Source organism: Dasypus novemcinctus, chromosome 9, assembly GCF_030445035.2.
Source record: "Dasypus novemcinctus isolate mDasNov1 chromosome 9, mDasNov1.1.hap2, whole genome shotgun sequence".
NCBI classification, from domain to species: Eukaryota; Metazoa; Chordata; class Mammalia; order Cingulata; family Dasypodidae; genus Dasypus; species Dasypus novemcinctus.
The window spans coordinates 41,601,663-41,615,857 of NC_080681.1; positions in this window are offsets into that span (position 1 = coordinate 41,601,663).

Here is a 14,195-nt window from a genome sequence, read left to right on the forward strand (position 1 = left end):
CTTCCCAAGCCCCCAGCCTCCACCCCCTTCCCTCCGAGTAGAAGCTGCCAGGCCCAGATGGGACAGCTGTCCCCACCCTCACCTCCGGCACACACGCTTGCCGTTCTGAGGTCTGCGTCGCTCGCGGTCTCCCGCGGGACCTGGCCATGCCTGGTCGCCCAAGCCCTTCTCAGGTTCCACAAGGTCGAGGGCACGGCCCCAGGGTTGCTTCCTGCGTCAAGCAGCAAGCAGTGAGAGCACCCGGGCCGGGCCTGGGGCTCGCACACTGGGCGGTGGCTATTGTCCCACAGGAGGCCCGCGCCGGACTGGCGGCTCAAGGGTCACCAACTGGGGCCCTGCTTGGTCACAAGGGTTGCAACCCAGTTTTTTATGTTCTAAAACTATTACCCTGCAAAGAAATGAGAAGGAAAGGAGAAAGAAGACAAAAGAAAAGAAAAAAGAACCCAAATTTATGTTTGTATTTGTTGTCATGGGATTCGGTTCAACTGTATACAGATGCAGTTTCTTTTTATTATTAAAAAAGAAAGCACACAACCTTTCAAGCTGTGTACTGCAGCAACGAAGATTACACCATGTTTGTGTTGCAGTGTTGCTATGGAAGTGCATATGGTTTTATTTGGTGGAAATTTGCAGAGCAATCGAAGGAAGTCATATGTATTCATGACAAACAAAAATGAAGTTTCAGAAAACAGGCCTCCAAACAAATATTGGCTTGGAAAGGGCTCTTGATATAACAATGTAATATCTGGGACTGGGTGTATGGGTGTCACTCAGCCTGGCGGGGTGTGCCTGAGCCCTAACCAATGAGGCAGGGGTGTGAAAGAATCTAAGAGTCAAAGAGTGGAGATTTGAGTCCTATTCTGCTGTGTGGCCATGGGCAAGTTACTGGGCTAAGGCTGACCTTTGCTTTCCTCATCTCTGAAATGGGAATGATAACATCTACATCGCATCAGTATTGTCAAAAACACGATAATGAGACTTAACAAAGGTACACAGTAAGTGCTCATTAAATGGTAGCCATTGTTCTGGGGGTGGTGAGAGCTGTTACATTTCAAAAAGGTGGGCACACTCATTACACTATTGAACAATGTACTGAAACCTGCTCCATGGAGATTCTGCTGCAGGTTGGGAATTGAGACTTGAAACACTTGGGTGAGGCCACGAGCCTTCAGGCCAAACTTGGTTATATGGACAGTTGTCATCAGAATGGACGATCACAGGAAAGGATAGACTTTCAGCTAGCAAGGAAATTGAAAGGTCATCCACTCCAACCAATGTGGGTACTGTTTCACCAAGATGAGGTGGCACGGCTAGTTGGCAGAAGCAGGTAGAGCAGGTGGCCTTCTAGCATCTGGCTCTGTAATCCTCCTTCTCCATGCAGCCTGCAGTAGCCCAGCCCCTCAGAGCTTCCAGCACTTTTCTGTGTACAGAGGACCCATCTCCAAAGTGCTCTCACCTGCTACCCATTCTGAATGAACATTTTTGGTGGTTGATTATTACAACATTTTAAATCTTTATATCCAAGTTAATTTGTATAAATTGTAATCTCCTGGGGAAGTACTCTACATATGCTTTTGGATGGCTTGAGTTTGGAAAGATCCACAGATGGGTTGGAATGCCCTGCTCCCTAGCTTCAGGCACAGGCTAGGGGATGGCAAAATGCATTTTGAGAACTTGCGCTAACATTTATCAAGTTACTGGATCTATCTGGGCCTCTTTTTTCTGATGTTGAAAATGAATATGCTGGACAAGATCATTTTGAGGTCCTCAATGGGCTACAACTGTATGACAGTCATCCGTCTTGAATAGAACACAAGTGTACTCTCAGTATTCTAGAATGTTGATGCTCTAACCTACATTAGGAAAGAATGATGTCATAAACTCTGTATCCTCCCTCAACCTGGCATTCTAGTTTCTCTTAGCCCCTGAAAGGAGCCTTGGGAATAAGTGTCTAAAATATACCACCTCATCCACTTTTCAAAGTTATGCCCTTCTTCCTTGCCCCAACCTGGGAATTCACAAATGGGCAAACTGTACCCCACCTTGCAATGGTATGTGTAGTACTGATTGAAAGGACTTGTCTTTGCCTCTGTTTTTTTACCACCTTCACTGTGGCTTAAGTCACCCTTTAAAAACTAGTAAATATGGAAAAGGTAGGGGATATAAGCAAAAAAAATTTTGATGTACCAGGGATTGAACTTGGGACCATGTATGTGGGAAGCCAGCACTCAACCAATGAGCCACATCAGCTCTCCTGAGTTGGCTTTTTCATTTGTTTTGCTTGTTGTTTGTCTTTCATGAGGCACCGGGAACCGAACCCAGGACCTCCCATGTGGGAAGCGGGTGCTCAATTGCTTGAGCCACATCCATTCCCACAATTTTGTTTTTAAACCACCAGCCACATAATTTCGTCATTGTTCCATGTATAATTCAATTGGCTTTGATTATTTTCTGGCAAAATGATCAAGGTGTGTGTTTAAATGAGAAACGTGCTGTGTAAATCTCTTTCTATATATGTTTATTGCTAAAATCCTAAACTTGAAAACATGGCTGCCATAAATAGCTTACGTTGCCAGTCACCTCATTAGTGCAATGGATATGGTCTTCCATGTTCAGGGTGTTAGCATCTGCATGTTTAGCTGACTAGTGATGTTAACTGTTTGTCTACTGATAGGATCACTGATGACTTTCAAAGCCCATAACCTTTCTCCTTCTTTCTGCCTCCCCACCCCCAACTATTTTGATCTTGGGTTTCATGTTGGCAGAATACAGCTCACCTTGGCTCTGCTCCCCCCTCTGCCATTAACCAGCTGGGTGACCTTGGACAAGACTTTTAACTTTCTGGACCTAGGTTTCCTCATCTGAAAAGCCAATCCATCTCTAATATATCTTAAGACTAACAGCCAAGGATTCTGCCATTCTAGAGCCTTAGAAGAGGTTATCTGCTGCCAGCTACAGATGACTCTTGGAACTTTTTTTTTTTTTTAGATTTATTTCTCTCCCCTCCCCCCCAACCCAGTTGTCTGTTCTCTATGTCTATTTTGCTCATGTTCTTCTTTGTCCGCTTCTGTTGTCAGCTGCATGGGAATCTGTGTTTCTTTTTGTTGCGTCATCTTGTTGTGTCAGCTCTCCATGTGTGCGGCGCCATTCCTGGGCAGGCTGCGCTTTCTTTTGCCCTGGGCAGCTCTCCTTACGGGGCGCACTCCCTTTGTGTGGGGCTCCCCTACATGGGGACTCCCCTGCATGGAAGGGCACTCTTTGCGCACACCAACTCTGTGCATGGGCCAGCTCCACACGGGTCAAGGAGGCCCGGGGTCTGAACCGCGGACCTCCCATGTGGGAGACGGACGCCCTAACCACTGGGCCAAGTCTGCTTCCCTCTTGGGATTTCTGTTCACATGAGGCTGACCAGCTCCCAAAATCCTCCGCCCTTGTACTCCACATTATTCTTCCAGGAATCAAGACTGAAGTTTTGGCTTAGATTTCGGTTTGAAATCCAAGAGTCAGTAAAGAACTGCCTCCCATTCAAGACTAATCTAAGAGGTATAACCCTTCCCAGAATAGACAGGTCATATTTCCTGTGTGTTTTCTTTGTTACTGGATGTTGGCTTCTCTTCTGTTCAGTCATTTGAGGTTAAAATTCCATTTCTTTGCCCTCTTCAGCTTCCAGCCAATTGCGCTTGTGGGCCCCTATGAAATCCTTCCCTGTGGGCATTTATTATGTCTGCTCTCAGAAGTTTCAGGGCAGGAGTTTGATACAACTGAGTGGAATACAGCTGAACGGTGCAGCAGTTAATTATCTTGGGGTGGGAAGTGGACTTGACCCAGTGGTTAGGGCATCTGTCTACCACATGGGAGGTTCGCAGTTCAAACCCCAGGCCTCCTTGACCCATGTGGAGCTGGCCTACGCGCAGTGCTGATGCGCGCAAGGAGTGCCCTGCCATGCAGGGGTGTCCCCGTGTAGGGGAGCCCCATGCACCCCGTAAGGAATGCTGCCCAGTGCGAAAGAAAGTGCAGCCTGCCCAGGAATGGTGCTGCCCCATGGAGAGCTGATACAACAAGATGACACAACAAAAAAAGAAACACAGATTCCCATGCAGCTGACAACAACAGAAGCGGAAAAAGAAGACAATGCAGCAAATAGACACAGAGAACAGACAACTGGGGTGGGAGGGAGAGGGGTGAGAAATAAATTTTAAAATCCTTAAAAAAAATTTCTTTAAAAAAAAAATTATCTCGGGGTAACCTCGTCAAGCTCCTGGTCAGTGGGTCAGCAGCTGTGAGTGAATAAGGACTGAGGTTTGCCTCTAGCCTTGGCAGACCCTCCCAGTCTGTGGGAGCATGTGGTCTCCCTCTGCACCCTTTCCTCTTCTTTGCAATGGGTATAAAACACCTTAGAATAGATGCCAGATTGAAAAGTCACTGGAAAGTAGTGCATCTAACAGGGTATTCCTCACCAGAGAAAACCTTTATAAAGGTTTTAAATGGAATGTTCTTTCCGGACTTGGACAAAGCTTATCTTCCGCTCACCCCATCGGCTCTTTACTCTTCTCTTCCTATGCTTATCCCTCTTCCTGTGCTCTTCCTCATTCTGAGTGAAAGCGAGGAGATGCTTTCGGGTTATCTTGGGATTTCTGTAAACCCACTGCTGCTAGAGTAATGGAATGAGGTCACGGCCAGTAGGTCTGACCGTGAAGGTATGTCTGGCAGCCACTACAACGATTTGTTACAGGTTCGGCAGGTACATGGTGATGAGGTCGTTTGGGGCCCATGCGACAGGGCCTTCCAGGAGAAGGACGCAGGGAGGAGAACGCAGTGAGCCCAAGAAGGAAGCATGGTATTATTCTGGTAAGACAGAGTCTGTCCTGCCATAGGGCACAGCATTTGCTTCCCCCTCTTCTGCTGGACCCAAGGCAAGCAGCGTGTGGTGCCTGCGAACGGCCCTTCTGGAAGGGTGAACCACAAGAATGCAGTCCTGCCCGTTGCCTGCCGTCAGGCCGGTGATGACTGGCCCCACGCGAACGCCCAGATTCGGTCCGGCTGCTTCAACAGCTCGTATCTGGAAATAGATACCCCCGTCCTTGCCAGACCGGGGACGGGGCTGAGTTGACCATTCGGGGTCGCGAATTCGTAAGTGGGCAACTCCAGTTGGACAGTGTGTCCCTCTTTGCCCTATTGGTACCTCGCTACTGCCCTGCATCACGACTCCTTCCCCAACCTGGGATTGGTTCTGCATCTCACAGCACATGGAAGCACACAGACGGAATACATTAGCTACATCTATTTTCTTAGGCCCTCTGCTGATATTAGTTAAAGCTGCTTTGCTCTTTACTTGGAAATCGTTTTGACTCCGCTTTAAAAGTAACGTTTGAAAAAAAATAAAAAAATAAAAGTAACATTTGCGAAGGGAATGCAAACCAGTGCTTTGTCATGATTCCTCGCGCACAGGGAATTTGAGCGTTGAGTTCTTGGCTGAGTGAATGAGGCCTCAAAACACATGCCTCGTTGAGCTGTGGCTGTGAAGATGATGATGAGAAAGGAAGCTGCTGCTCCCTCCCCGGGCTCCCCCCACACCTCCCACTTTGCCATAACCCTGCACAAGTGTCAATACTGGGCTGCCGGTGTTCAGCCGTTTAAAGATAGCCAGAGGTGGTGAGCGGAGGCTGAGGAATGGCCGGGTAGGACTTGCAGCCGGCAGGCCTGCTCCCCTCTGCTGCGGGCAGTGGCGAGCTCTTACCTTCAGGAAAGATGTTGTCGAGCGAGGATCAACCAAAATTCCCTGACGTGGAGGAAACTCACAAGCATAAAGCTGAGCCAAAGGGACCAGACACAGACAGGTATATGCAGTAGGATTCTTTTCATGAAAACGACCTAAAAAGGCAAAACCAGTCTTGGCTGGTAAGAGGTCAGGGGAGTGGTTCCCCCTGGTGAGGGTGTGGGCAACTGCCTGGAAAGGAGCTGGAAGGCTGGGGAAGCTCTGCTGCTGGAGCCGGGCTCTGGTTCCACAGCTGGGTTGAGTTTGTGACAGTTGATCCAGCTGTACACTTATGCATACTTTAATAAAATATTTCAAGAAAAATAGGAGAGCATCGACTGGGAGACAGTTCTATCTACCTCGACATGGAACTATCTCCAAGGTATAGCCTTAAATGGGAAATGTAAGAAACGGCGGTATGTATATTATGCTATTCTTTGTGTAAAAAATAATATATATAGGCATCTAATTATATATGCATAAAACATCTTAGAAAGATACTGGTAAGAGTGGTTGTCCCTGGGGTTACTGGAGGCAGAAGTAGGAGGAGAACTTGCTTTTCACTCTCTGCCCTTTTGTGACTTTTGAATTTTGTACCATAAACTTGTCTATTTTATTCAATAAAGGTATTCTTTGAAATATTACTTAAGGCTAAACAGCCATTTTAAGATGAAGGTAGATTTATTCGTGCTGGTTCTACCACTTGCAAACTGTGTGGCCTTAGGAAGTTATTCAGCCTCCCTGGGTATCCATTTCATTGTTTCCTCATCTGTAAAGTGGGCTAGTACTACTATTTACCTCATAGCATTAAATGAGAGAATGCATGTAAAAAGCTTCGCACACTCACAGTGTCAGAATCTAGAGCATAGGTTACCACAGGACGGGGCAGGGACAGGGAATGGGGAGTTAAGGCTTCAAGTGTACAGGGCCCCGTTTGGGAACCATGGAAATGTCTTGATAATGGCTGGTGGTGACGGTCGCACAATGTTGGAAATGCAGTTAACAGCACTGAAATATATGAATCTGAATATGATTAGAAGGGGAAAGTGTACACTGTATTTATGTATGGTGTGAACGTAAATGAGGAATTCAGATCAAGGAGAGTGGTTCACCAAGACCTGGTCCCCTATACTACACAAACGGTTGAACCCTGAGTTAAACCATAGACTTTAATTAATAATACAATTATAAAAATGTACTATCATCAATTGTAACAAATAAATGTTCCTCACCAATGCAAGGTGTTGGTGGTAGGGCAGTATGGGGGAATCCTGTATTTTATGCATGATTGTTCTGTAAACCCACAAGTTCTCTAATAAAAAAAAAGTGCTTTGCTTATCACAAGGCTGTTTGTTATGCCTTGAAGACTTCTCTCCTCCATCACTTTGTGTTTAGAAAGTTCACTTTTCACCAACTATGAGCAATGATAACAATAAAAATAGTGCGTGTGTCAGGACTTAGCATACTCATGTATTCTAAGTATTTTGTACAGATGAACTCATTTAATCCTTCTCACAACCTCTGAGGTAGGTATAGTGACTGTCCCCGTTTGCAGATAAGGAAACTGAGGCCGAGGGGACAGCTCCCCTGGCTGTCCTTTCCTGCTGCTGGTCTCTGCTCTCTGAGCATGCTGAACATTCTCTGCTCTTTTAGAAGGCCCCTGCCGAAGGGGCCCGGGTCTTGGTGAACAACTCTCCTTGATCTCCTGAGTTCCTCATTTACTTTCACATACCGAGCAAAAAAATGTTTCCCCAGATTCCTCCCGCCAGCTCCATCTGTGAAGCATGTGGGCTGATGTTTGAATAAGAATGACTAAAGGGGAAAGCGGTTTTATGAACTTCAGACTGTGAACTCAAGGAAGAGAGTGAGTCAGGCCTTCACATTCCTGACATACTTTCGGGAGGCTCAGTGACCTCAGACAATAAGAACTGGAGGCCCAGCTCTCTGAAGGCCCTTGGGAGGCCCTCACCAGGAAGAACGCAGGGCAGGTGCTCTACCACTCCCTGGCCTTGGCCTGCGCCCTAGTGGTGTGTGGGGTTGAAGGAAATCACTACCGGAGTGGCCCCCAACTCCCGAGAGGCCTCCTTTCTCCTCCGCCCGGGAGGAGATAAACTCCCACTTGTCCTCCAAGGCTCAGCTGACCCGAGGCCTCCTCCGGCTGCCCCGGCAGAAGCAGAGGCGCTATGACCCGGGCTCCAATGGGTTTTGTGCCCGCCTCTATCACCCCCAAACACCCGGCACCTAGAGAAAACCGCTTTCAACATTTCTGCCCTGCCCACTTGTCTTAGTGTGCCAGGGCTTCTGTGACAAAGTCCCACAGGCTACTTGGAGTAACCAACAGAAACTTATCATCTCGCGGTTCTGGGGGCTAGAAGTGTGAGTCCAGGTGCTTCCTCTGGTGGTGGCCGCACTCCACGATGTCCCTTGGTTTGTGGCCTCACTCAGTCTCTGCTTTGTCACATGGCCAGCTCTTTCTGTCTGTCTCCTTGTGTCCAAATTTCTGTTCCTTCTAAGGACACCATCATATTGGATTAGAGCACATCCTAATCTAATTTGGCCTCAGCTTAACTGATAACATCTTCAAAGAGCTTATTTACAAATATGTTCATACTCACAGAACCAGGGGTTGGGACTTGAACATGTGTTTTGGGGGAACATAATTCAATTCCTTACACCAATTCACTTGTTAAACCTACCGAGACTAGTGACAACTCAAGGACTAAGAGAAAAGCCCTGTCCTGGGGGTGGCAGTGAGAGATGTGGCTTCTAGATGTGACCTTCCACACCTCACATTCCTCAGGAACTAAAAGGATTAGCTACCTCTGCCTTGGAGAGTGACCTCCTGAAGCTCAAGGTCCTTTCAGATGAGCACTCCCAAACCCTAGGCACTGTCCTTGGCAAGTGGCAGACACACGCCTATTAAAGAATTTTAAATAATCAGGTACTTCTCTTGCTCTCTGGCTTGTACCTCCATCTATCCCTTTCCTCGCCAAGTTTAACCGCATGCTTAGCATGATGTGCAACCATCCACAAAGGGAAAGTTTCATCCCCTAAATCAAAGCAAGGTGAATTCTCGTGTGTTGTGCAGACAGAGCAAACCACAGGCTGCTCCAGGCTGCGTTCAGGCACCGCAAGGGGTGGCTCATACTCACATTCAAGATGAAGCAAGTATTACTTCAGGAATTCTTCCAAGATCCTTGAGCAGTGAAGGAATGAAAGGCTGTATGGGGTCCATACTGTAGATGGAAAAGCTGAGAGAGAGCATGTTCTCAGGCTCCTGAATTCTCCCAGAGCAGCACCTGTTTCCAAAAGTAACGAAGAGTTACTAACCAGGATGCGAGTTATTGGTCTGAAGGCAAAGATTTAGAACGGGAATCTCCCAACCCATAGAGAAAAGTGCTTTCGCTTTCAGTGCGCTTCTTAAAGATGTTGGGACTGTCAGCAACACCAAAGAAGAAGGAAAAGCCCTGCCCTGGAGGCAGGCGATGTGGGTTCTCGTTCCTTCTCCGGCACTAATGAAGTTGGTGGTCTGGCTATGTTGGTAACTTCCCACACCCCGTAGTCCTCATTCTCCAATATGAACAAGTTGGCTGATGAAGAGGTTAGCCGAGCGTCTGTGATTCCCCCCACATCTCCTGCTCTCCTGTGTCATCTGCATAAACATTTTTCCATCTGCTAGACTTGCCCCAGCTTTTCTTTCACCAGTGCCAGAGATGCTGCTACCCAATAGTTCTACCCCATTCCTCCCCCCTACAGAAAGGAGTGCTGTTAAATGCAGGTATGTATGGGACATATTCAATCAGGAAAACGGAATTTTTAAACCTAATGAGTTTAAAATCTGTTTTCAGGCTGGACTGAGGGGTTTCTTCCACCCGCATCCCATCCTAGCCCCTATTCTTGCCCACTGGCCCCAAACCCACCTGCCGGCCCTGCGGAGGCCTCGCCCTGACTCTAGCTGGCCAGTGGAAGTGCCTGGGGAAACTCAGGCCCGCCATCCTCCCCAGAGCTGCCCTGGTTCAGCTCACTGAACCCGCCAGATGCCTCTGCAACCTCCCAGGTAGTTAATAATCTCCCCTTGGGCAGAAGAGCCCTTTAATAGTTTACCAGAGTAGATAAAGAAAAAAGCATTTTCTCTGCTTGGAGGCTGATTAGTCTGGCAATTCAGAAAGTTTGGATGGAGTTAAGATTGGCTTCAAGTTCCAAAATGGCTATTTTTAATATAGCAAACCTGCCTTATAGCTATGTATATAAAGTCTTATCAGAACCTTCTTTCAGGTATTTAAATATCCCAGACCTACTCTATGATCAACTCTTTAGGGCTTCCTCATTCTCCAGGGAACCAGCGCTATAAAACGAAACATACCCAAACACCCGAGACAAAATGAGATTGAAACATTTAAAGAACTCCTGAAAAAGAAAAGTTACTTTGCATTTTTGGACTTCTTGACTTTCCCTATTTGAAGTTTTAAAAACACTTTTTTTTTTTTTGCAGGGAAATATATGCATCTTTGAATCTAAAGCAAAGACTTTATTTTAAGGATCTGAAGGTAGCATAGTGCAGTGGAAAAAACACATGCTTTGGGATCAAAGAGACATAAGTTGAAATCCTACCTTCACCTACCTGTGAAACTGAGCAATTTACTGAGGTTCTCGGAATATCGCTTTCCTTATCTCTAAAAAGTAATAATTCTGTCTTTGGGAATTTTATATGATTCATAAAAATGCTAAAAAAATCCAGCCTGTCATGTTGTAGACAATAAATGATATAGCAGCAGCGTCATTGTCATAGAACTTACCCATAGCCAGAAAAATTAGAATTTTGTAAAGATGCTGAGAAAGCAATACTTCCTCTCAAAAGCGTAACACTGAAATACAATAAGGATAAATGCTGTGCTGGACTAACACTGGTGGCCCCTAATTAGCCATATCTCTTGGCATCTGTGCCCTTGTCTAGTCCCCTCCCAGACTGACTCTGGGCTTGGCCATGTGACTGGTTTTGACCAATGAGGTATGACACAGTCAGAAACTTAACAGGTGTTGGCACACTGAAGCGTGTCCTCTTGGAAGACTCCGTCTTGGAAGCCAGGCCTCCTGACTGTAAAAAATATCAGGCCAAAATACTAAGTGATGAGAAGCCACAGGAGGAGAGTCCCTGGAGGCTGAGAGGCTGTCTTGGACATTCCAGCTCCAACCAAACCCCAGCTGAATGACTAACCTCAATGCATTGAGCAGAAGAACCACCCAGCTGACCCTAATCAACATACAAAATTATGACAGATAATAAATTTTTGCTGTGTTTTTATTCACCAAGTTTTGGAGAGGTTTGTTACACAAATGCCAATCCCACATTTATATTAAGGGAAGTCAACAATATAAGTAGAAGTGGCAGATCATCCTTATAAAATGTCATATGAAATAAACCATGAGATTTCAGTTGACCGTAAGCAGTGATCTACTGCTAAGAGACCAAATGCAAGCTTAGCCTGCTTATATTAAGCAAATGAATTGGTTGATTAATCATAGTTATGGAATATCTGCTGGCTACTAGGCTTTGTGCTGGGGTCTGGGGATACCAAGAAAGGTAAGACTCAGTTCTCTTGTACCATGTTGCCTCTGGGATTCGGAAAGTTAAGTTTGCACTTGTTGGGGAGTCGGGCAGCAAGAGAATAAGTGCTCACAGTTCAGTAGGGAATATGGATATGCAAATAAAATCTCCCTTTTAGAATCCTAAAGGGAACTAAGAAGACTTGCTTGAAATGCACACAGGAAACACGTGAAGTGTGACAGTCTGAAGCTTTTTGTGGATCTCAGAAAAGATCATGTTCTTGAAGCGAATCCTGTGGGTGTGGGACCTTTTGATTGGATTGGTTTCAACTGGGGGTCTTTGAGTGGATGACTTCAGTGCGGTGGGTCTTGGTTCTCTTGCTGGAGTCCTTTACAAAAGAGAAACATCCAGAGAGGCACACAGAGAAAGGCCCATGAGAGGCTCAAGAAGAGGAGGCCTAGAGTAGAGGGGAGAGATGAGCCCTACGCCTGCTCACCCACAACTGCGCTCTGGGAGAAAGTGAGCCAGGAGAAGACAGAGACCCAGATGAGCAGATGCCTCTGTGTGCCTTGCAATGTTGTAGGAGTCCAGACTCGCCAGCAGCGGACCTTTGGTGAGACAGCATCTCTAAAGACGCTTTGATTTGGACATTTTCACAGCCTCAGAATGCTAAGCTTTTAACCTAACAAATTCTCTTTATAAAAGCCAACTCAATGCTGGTATATGGCTCCCAGCAGCTTTTAGCAAGCTAAAATAGGGAGGATCCTGTTAACCCATTAACATCTCATTTTTAGGGTGACCTTGATAAATTTCAGTGTATCTGGAAGCAAGCAACCAGGGAAATAAAAGACTTGAAAACCCAATCATGTGAAGAGTAATTGTAGACACTGGGAATGTTTATCCTGGGGAAAACAAGGAAAAGAAAAAGAAAGTACAGGTGGGAGTAGGGCACAATTTAGAGGAATGCATACATTCTGAGGAGTGCCTGCAGGAGAACCACAGCAGTTACTGAAGATGATATAAGGAGATGGATTTAAAATCAATATTCAGAAGTGTGGCTAATACTTCTGGAGCATGAACCGCAGAAAGATGCAGAGTGGTCACCAATTCTGTCGGTGAGAAAGCCCTGGATCACCTCTTGCCAAGGAGATGGGAAAGGGGTCCTGGCGGCAGGTGAAGTCAGGACTTCTCGAAGGGTCTCTCGAGTGTAAGAGCCCATGACACTTCCCTTGATTTCTGTCACCCTTGTCCTGATTGAAGTAAAAAGGAAGTTTCAAAGAGATTGGTTAGCCACAACCTCCGATGCCTCTCACACTTTGGGAGGGGCATGAGAACTTGTGTTGTCTTTTCTGTTTTGTTTTTTTTTTTTTTTGTCACTTGCTGGAGGCAGACACAGAAGAGCAAGCCACGCAAATACAAGCCTGCGGATTTGACAAGCATGTGTCCGTTTAGGAAGAACAGTGCTAAGCGGGTATGGGGAAACCCTCTGTCGTTTCTGATGGGCTGGTACAGCCTGTCTCTGAATCATCGTCTGTGGGGCCAACTGGCTCTCTCCTGCTTTTCTCATCCCTTATGCAGACTACAAAATCTACAGGGAGAAGGCTTCTTCAGGAAAGGGGGTGGGGGGGCATTTCCTGTCAGCAGGTCCTGCAGCACCAAGAGCATGAGGGCTGGACAGGGGGCCACAGGTTCATGGGTTTGTGGGAAACGGGAGGTCTGGGAGGCCAAGCTTAGGATTTCCTGGAGACCTTGCAATTATGGGCCAAGTTAAGGGAAGCCTTTCATTTCAGTGTCACAGGAATAAAGGCAGGGCCCTGCAGAGGCCCTCTATGGACCACATGCTGGCTTCACTACCTGGGTTGTCCTTTCTCCTTTCCCCTTTTCCACCAATGACCCAGGTTCCAGATTCTATCCCATGCACCACCTTCCCCAGGTCTCTCAGGCCAAGGCAGCCTCAGACTCCATTACATAACTCAGCACAGCTTACTATAATGCGACTGAGTTCCTCTAGGCAAGAGGCTAAGTCTTGCTCATCTCTTTTTCCTCCAAACGAGAAAACACAGAACCTGGCATGACACAAATGCTCTGTCAACCTGGGTTGCATGTACCAAGCACTCTCCTTCTGTGTCCGCAGGCATGTGGCCTGCTCACTTAGCCTCTGTTCTGTACAAGGGACATACCTGCATTATCACCATAGTCCATCTCTCTATAACTGGAATGCAACTCTGGCCAGAAACAACTTCATTCTAAAGTAAGTGAAACAAAGAAAAATGTGGTTTCAATCTGCCCCCTCCGCCACAGGGAAACCCTAGCACCTGGAGGCAGGAGTTTGGTCTAACTGGGGCCTGGGCAGTCTAGGAATCCTCAAGGGAGAGGGGCCAGTCATGGCAAAACCCTTCAAGCCACTGACTGAGCACAAAGACGCTACTGTGGGGGAAACTCAATAGAAGGGTGTGCCTTGCTCAAAGGGAACACAATCCGCAGAAATCCAAAGTCATAAAACAGATAAACCTGGGGGTGGTTATTGACTTTACAAGAGAACTGACCATCAGGTTCCTCTAAATAGCCAGCTCCCACAGTGCACCTAAACTGTGGTTTTATTTTCAGGAGTTTGATATTACACACCAGTTTTCAGAAGAATCATAAATACTTCCTCAGGGAGCCTGGCATTGTAGCGTGTCTGACCAGCAACTCGTTGGTCTTACGGTGAGAAGCTCTCAAGCCGCTCCGCACGGTGGAGCGCGCTCCCTCCCTACTTGCTCAGGCTTAGCCAGGGCTCAATGAGTCTGTTTCTAACATTAGGTGCAATTAGGAGGCCCTTCTTTCCTCCACCTGAATGGGGCTGAGGCAAGGGCCACACTCAAGCCCTTCTTAGCCCCCAGCTGATGTGGGAGG